Raw genomic sequence first — 8345 nt, forward strand, 5'->3', positions numbered from 1 at the left:
AAAAGCGCTGAATGACAAACAATCAGAATGTTGACAAATATCTATATCTGTGAGAAAACAGGGTGAAGTGTTTTTGAAAATGGCTGTAAAGTGAAAAAAAAAACCGTTACTAGATTTAAGAAGGCAATTTTATGGATATATAAATAAATCACAATAGTATGAAACAGGCAGAAAATGGCTAATATTATAAAAAGAGAAGCCTTTCAAGAAAAAGGATACACAGAAAATGACAAAAAACAGTTAATACAGACGGGGGGAGAGACAAAAATATGAATGCAATAATTGAAAAATAAGGAAATATATTTGCAATAGGAAGTAATTAAATAGCAGACTGGCATGGAAAAAAACTGAGGGCTGCACATAAATAAGACAATAACACAAACGGAAAAAACAAAGATTGTGCTTAATAGAGGGGAAAAGGAATGGATACAAAATAAAGTAATTAATGTTAGAAAGGGAGAAAAAAATGAAAAATTTAATCAATGTAGAGAAACGAAGAATATTAATGAATAAAAATTAAGGCACAATGAATTGAACATCGAAGGGACGAAACAGACACAATCTGCTAAAAATACAATGAATAAAATATGCGTTAAAGGGACACAACCAAAAGAAAGAGGAGAAAATCTCGAATGATCAAAATAAATCAAAGCAAACATGATTACACATCAATAAAAATGGAATAAAATATGTAGAATGCGAGGACCGAATATCAATAGATAAATACAAAAAGATAATAATAATAATAATAATAATAATAATAATAATAATAATAATAATAATAATAATAATAATAATAATAATAATTGCTTCTTCAAAGGTATTTGGCTTGTAGAGCAAAATGCGATTGAAAGAGTAACTATTTTTAATAACACTGTCCTAACGGATTCCTTCATAATAATAATAATAATAATAATAATAATAATAATAATAATAATAATAATAATAATATGACAGTTTCACCAAGGGGGTTGAAAGGTTTCATACATCAAGCAACCACGCCCAAACCCTGCTAGAAGCTTGCAAGCACAATGGTCCCACCTATGCCACCCATCCCCTTAAAGTTAAGTTGTTCTAAGAGGTCATCACGAAAGCATGGCTCGCGACGATGGGGGAGGAAATTCTCTCCGTCATCAGGTTTTATACACAACCTCTTTCCCCATTTATGGATGTCCTTCGCATTTGACCGGGTAATCCGACCATTCCGTCTACTTCCAGCGTATATAAGGAAGTCTGAACTAGGGTGAGAAAGTATCAACGCATGAATGAATGGATGGATGGATGGTGATGTTCTACTTAAAATAAAAAGATCTGCTTCTATATGAAACATAGTGAAAAGACGTTGTCCTTAACTATTCATGGTCTGACTGACATCCACCTTCCTAGAGTGTGTCTTTAAGCGAGAAAATCTTGGAAGATTTCCCCTCATTTAGACAACTATGAATTAAACGTAGATATTTCACACGCGTATAATCATGAAGGAACTGATGAAATTCAGTATCTAGACAATCATGAATGAACTGGTAATGTTAAGTACTTAGACAATTATGAATGAAGTGATGATATTCAGTATCTAGACAATCATGAATGAATTGATGAAATTCAGTATATCTAGACAATCATGAATGAACTGATGACAAATTTATACAATCATGAATGAACTGATGGCAAAATCATACCAATCATGAATAACCTGATGATATTTAGTATCTAGACAATCATGAATGAACTGATGACAAAGTTATACAATCATGAATGAAGTGATGGCATTCAGTATTTAGACAATCATGAATGGATTGATGATATTCGTACTTACACAATCATGAATGAAGTGATGATTTTCAGTTTCTAGACAATCATGAATGAACTGGTGATATTCAGTACTTTGACAATCATGAATGAACTGAACTGAATATTATTTCAAATTTACGTAAACATTTATTCACTACCTAAATGCATCAAAGGATACACGCTAAAAGAATCAGCGCAAGAACGCACAATATAAAAAATAAATAAATAAACAAATAAAATATAAGCTAAATCCCTTGAGACCTAAAGTTATATGATTTCTAAAGTCCATTAGCCAAAGATTACTCGCAGGCAAATGAGACGCTGTAACGTACTTCAACAAAGGCTGAGCAATTCCCAAGGCTTGGCTTCAACGAAGGTTATGAGCCTCGTATAATCCACAAGCCACTTTAATGATGATGATTAAACGAACGGATTCGTTACGTGAATTCTAACAAAGATTTAAGCTTTACGGGAACAACTGGAATTTGTTTTCTCGATTGCTACCTTTCTGCTCAAAGGCTTTTGTTAATATATTTTATTCTATTTTTTTAATAAGTGATCTCTTCATTTTATATATTTCACATTACTTTCTTTCTATTGAACTTCTATTGAACTCCATATTCTTTAGAAGCTTGAAATTCAAGTCTACGATCCCTGTGGGCTATATAGTAGATTCACATCACCCTAGGCCAGTCCCTTACGACGCTCCAGATTGGCTGTTGATAAGCCAATGACAGGGCTGGAAACTCTCAGTCTCTCTCGGGAGTTCACTTAGGCAGGATGTATGTTCCACCTCTCCTGAGGAATACGTCTTTCATGTATCCCTTAGGAGAGGTGGAACATACATCCTGCCTATGTGAACTCTCGAGAGAGACTGAGAGTTTCCAGCCCTGTCATTGGCTTATCAACAGCCAATCAGGAGCGTCGTAAGGGACTGGTCTAGACATCAAATGCACGGTTGATGTGAATCTACTATAGTTCCTAATGAATAGGGTTCATCTTCTGATTAACAATAATAATAGTGGGCACACACACACATACAAACACAGACATACGCGCACAAACACAAACGCACAAACACACACAAACACATTATACCAATTTACATGTTTACCGTTTCGATAACAAGACTAGATCATCTATAAAACGAAGATATAATGCTGTCTGGTTTTAAAGAATACGGAGAATATTTCTGAATAGAATTAGATTTCGCCAATTAACTACATATACATATACAATCTTCCAGTCTACTTATTACATAGTGTTTCAGACGTAAACATATACGTTTTACCTTTAATCTCCCGTACAGAATTATAGAAACATATACATCAAACTCACTGCTAATTTGAGTCTCATTAACCAATTGGTATTAACACATATGCACACTATGTGTGTATGTATCTGTGTGTGTTTGTGTGTTCATAGTGTTTTAAAAATACGCAGTTAAGGTAATACATCTTCATAAGTGCAGCATACAAAAATAATCATTTCTTTCGAATTACAAATAAGTAACGTGGGTATTTGAGATATATTTTCTCATTTCCTACTTTCCTTCCTAATTTGAGTTTTTCCAATTATGTGTTCAGCCTTCCCTAAAATTCCACTTTTCCCTCTCTGTTTTTGAAACTTTCTTACCTCTTAATGTCCGACAAACTTCGAAACAAAGCTGAAGTACTTCTGATTATTTATAAACACATTCTTCAAAATGGAAACCTTTCATTTATTGCCATGATTCATCTGGACTTGAACCAATGTTTATAATATATATATATATATATATATATATATATATATATATATATATATATATATATATATACGTATGTATGTATGTATGTATAATTTTAAAGGTATTCTGACTTGGGGGATAAATCCACCAAGTCTGAACTCTTGTTACTCATTTATCATTAAAATATTCATAACAATGAATAATTGCATAATAATCGCGAATATGAAACCAAATTATATTCAATACCTCTATAATAACCATTAAAACTTTTTCAATCCAAGGGACCTGCGAGAAACTGTAACATAATTACGACATTTAATCCAATATATGTAATTCCGAGTGACCCAAGGTGACATTCCACTATCGCATTCGTTTTACCTGCAGTAAGATGTTATTATACGTCCCAAAAATTAACTCTAATTTTGAACTTTCATTTTTTAATTTATTTTTTTCACCAACATCAATCTATCTGATGCGAATAAGATAATGAATATTTTAACCAAAGAATTATTTTCTTCTACGATTCTTTCTCTCTCGGCCTCACGCGAACAGACATACTATTGTGAATAATTAGAAGAGTATGTCTTTTCGGACGAAGTTGCAGCCGCCATGAGCATCCCCACCCTGGCTACTATCCACCACAGTCGACTAACTACCAGTATATATAAATCAGAGACTTGGTCAACATGAGTACTATAAACATTGGGTGCCGTGAATGGGCGTTAAAGAGCTATGCTTATGATCTGCTGTCAAGGAATCTAGAATATATATATATATATATATATATATATATATATATATATATATATATATATATATATATAATATGCTTGAAAAAGTCACAGTAGATGCACGTGTTACTCATGGATATAAGCGAATGCCACGGAAAAAAATAATAGTGAAAATTCTAGCCAAGCGCTTTCAGTAACCTATATAATGAGACAATGTCTTATTGAAGGACGAAGGCACTTCAGTAGAATTTCTGCTTATTATTTTTCCTGTGGTATTAGCTTATACTATACAATACATACTATATATATATATATATATATATATATATATATATACCACACACACACACACACACATATATATTATATATATATATATTAATTATATATCATATATATATAATAATATATGGATATATGTATATTATATAGTATTATATTAAAGTATTATGTAAACTACATATATAATTAGATATATCTATTTTATTAAATATTATATATATGTATACTATATATTATATATATATAATATTTATATATAATATATATATATATATATATAATGATATATTGGACCTTGACCTGAAGTATGTGTAAAAGAAATAGTTGAACTTAGAAGAACTTCATTAAACAGATAAATTTAACTTGTATAAATAACACTGATTTCAAACCAGAAAGGTCAAGTTTCAATTGAATGAATTTATAGGAAAATGTGTTAGTCAGTGTCATTCTTTTTCACAAGAACTTCAATACTATTTTCTAATAATGACCAACCTCAAAATAATCAATCATTCGAGGGAACAACACGTGTCTCTCTATGACTTGAACTTGAAGTACTTCCTCTCCATTTAATAGTTCAGTTTTTCACTTTCTTTTAATTTTTTCCTATTTTCCATAACAAAACACCTACTGTCCTTCTTTCGCTCAGATGAAGCAGCGCCACTGAAATCTAACTTCGCTATCATCTGAACATTCCAAACTTATATGTGTGCAATGAACCATAAAGCTTCTAAATATATATATGACTGCTTTTAATAACGCGGGCAATTACAGTTTCCTTATTTAGCGCACAATCTGAAGTACGTTCTATTTCAGCAATTTGTCAGATCCTCATATTCTCTCGTCAAGTGAACCTGCGATCTCTTTGTTCCCTTCGACTTGCCTAGCCAAGTTAATTAATAAAATGATGTTGCCCGATTCGCATTTAACTTCACATGCTGCATTAATTGCTTAGTTACAAGAGAGGAGATCCTTGTGACGTACTGCAAGCCTTCGTAAAGATAAATGGCTGCAGTCACTGCCAGCCCCCACGGCATGAATTATTATGTTTGACGGTCGCAAGCAATGAGGATTTTCGAATTTTTCTTACTCGGGGAGTAAGCCTACTTACTACTTTGTTGTTGTAGGGGATGTAGGAAAGGTATACACTACTTTGTTGTAGTTGTTGTTGCTGTTGGGGGGCGGGGGTAGGTAAGCCTTTTGGCAAAGCCTAAAAAGGTCTGAAAAAGGTTTTATCGCGTTGTTCAAGATACTGGAATTTCAGGATGAGATATTTATGATTTATTTATTAGAATGAAAGCGTAAAAAATAAATAATGTGCATGCTAAACAGTACAGAACAATTATTTTCTAATAAAATATAGCGTTTTTATTTTAAGTTAAGCTGGAGGTCGGATCACGCCTTGTTGTTCTCCCTTTCAATTTTCATTTCCTTTTGCTGGAGACTTCACCGAATAATACACCGTTGAAATATGCTTAGTGTCTCGAAAGGCGTAGAAACTCTTCCTTTCACCACCTAATTCGCAAGAAAATGATTATTTAATAGGTTGTAAACCTGAGGTGCTAAATTGAAATCTGGCTAATAAAAATGATGAAAGGGTGGTAATTTGCATGTTTCATAAATAATGAAAAGGAGGTTTCGTAAGAAATAACCATAAACTAAAAGAAATAATGACTATAAAGATACTAATTAAGAATTGAAGATTATACTTACGTGCAACGTAATTTATTTTGGAGTTTCAAAGATACTTATGAGTACAATACATTTCGTAAAGCTACAGTTTGTCCAAGACAATGTATGATTGGATTTGATTACAGAATTTAGGCCAAAGGCCAAGCGCTGGAACCTACGAGGTCATTCAGCACTGAAAAGAAAAGGGACAGTAAGAAGGTCTGGAAGGTGTAACAGGAGGAAAACATCAAAGCAGTTGCACTATGAAACAATTGTTAGAGAGGGTGGAAAGCCAGATGGAAGGAAGAGAATATGAACGGAGGTACAGAAAAGGGAATGAAAGAGGCTACAGCTAGGGGCCGAAGGGACGCTACAAAGAACCTTAAGCAATGCCTACAGTGCACCGCGTGAGGTGTACTGACAGCACTACCCGCCTACGGGATAAGACAATGTATGAATTTCTCTGAATAGAATGAAACTTAATTGTGAAAATAAATAACTATATAACCATAATTTGGAGTTGGACTTAAATGTTTCGGTACAGGAAAACCAGGAGAGAATGCTATATTAGAACAATTTTCCAAAGAACTGGTACAGATGACGAAACATGAGAGAGAGAGAGAGAGAGAGAGAGAGAGAGAGAGAGAGAGAGAGAGAGATCCTTTCTCTATCTCTTCCCTTCATCCTGAATGGGAGAGGAGGAGAGAAGGGAGAGAAGAGATAAGTGAAGGACAGAGGATGAAGCCAGGAGAGAGAATAAGAGAGAGAGAGAGAGAGAGAGAGAGAGAGAGAGAGAGAGAGAGAGAGAGAGAGAGATGAAAAGGGACGAAGAAGGAAGGAGAAAGACCATTCTCATCAGCAGCATATCACTCAATTCTTGCCAATAGTCTGTGAATTCTTGAACCCCCAAAATGATAATGTCACAGGAAAATTCAATTGTAGCATGAGACTTGTGTACATTTCTTAACACCACACTACACACCTATAAGAGAATATTTAGGCTTTTACACCTATACACTGACTGACAGTAAAAATTCTTCACTGGCTTTAACTGCCATGTTATGACATGAAACCATACAAAGGAAACAGATCACTATCTCCATCTGTGAAGAGATGAATTTATCACTTCAATGTTCGTCCCTAACATAACCTGTCAGTTTCTAAAGATCTCGTGATAATGAGCAATGTTGGAGTGACAGATCTAGAACGAGCCTTATCTTAGGGTAATGTCATTCTGCAAAGTCGTATTTCCAAGCATTTTACAGAAATAGGAATAACTGGCAGCTTGTGACAGTGATAATTTTTTGTACCATGGAGAATGCAGATATACAGCCGGAAATTAGCAGTAAAACGTGTACTTCAGCGTCACTTAGACGCTAGGATACTCCTCCAACGATCAGCAACTGGCATTCACTCTGCAGTTATGAGCCTTTGGTTTATGTGCCATTGACTGAACTGCTTTTGCCCAGTGATCTCATTCCAGTCTTTATCTTACCGTAAGATTTTAAATTGACTGAACTGCTGTATCAAGTGATCCCTCATGCACTCCACATCATAATCAAAGACTATCTCTGTCCCTGTCTGTCTGTCTCATATATATATATATATATATATTATATATATATATATAGATTATATATAAAATAGAAACATTTAAACACTTTAGAATGTAAATTTATATACGCACAAAAACATATGTACAAATATATAATCATATATAAGTATATATGTATATATGAGTATGTGTATACAAAACTGACGATATCTGTAAGATTAAACACTCATAAACCGATGAAACTACGCGATAACCTAACCAGTTCCCAAAATACACAACTAGTATGTACCTCTAAAACGACATTAAACTTTAACGTCTCAGTTTACCTAAAATTCACGTCTTGCCCATACGGTATAACCAAAGATTTCGTTCACGTTTGAGTCACGAACTCATTCCACCAACCTACTTGAGTATTTACTGGTGAATCATAGGATTCTTTTTACTACAGGCTGCAGTTTCGAAACACCGTAAAAAAGGTGGGTAGGGTGGGGGACCTTACTTTAAAACTTACAGGTGTTTGGTGTCGAGAATTTCAGCTGGAGGATACGTTCATAGTTTGAAGTGAATAGGGTGTTCAATGCTCTATAAA

Source organism: Macrobrachium nipponense, chromosome 15 (genome assembly GCF_015104395.2).
Source record: "Macrobrachium nipponense isolate FS-2020 chromosome 15, ASM1510439v2, whole genome shotgun sequence".
Classification (NCBI taxonomy): Eukaryota; Metazoa; Arthropoda; class Malacostraca; order Decapoda; family Palaemonidae; genus Macrobrachium; species Macrobrachium nipponense.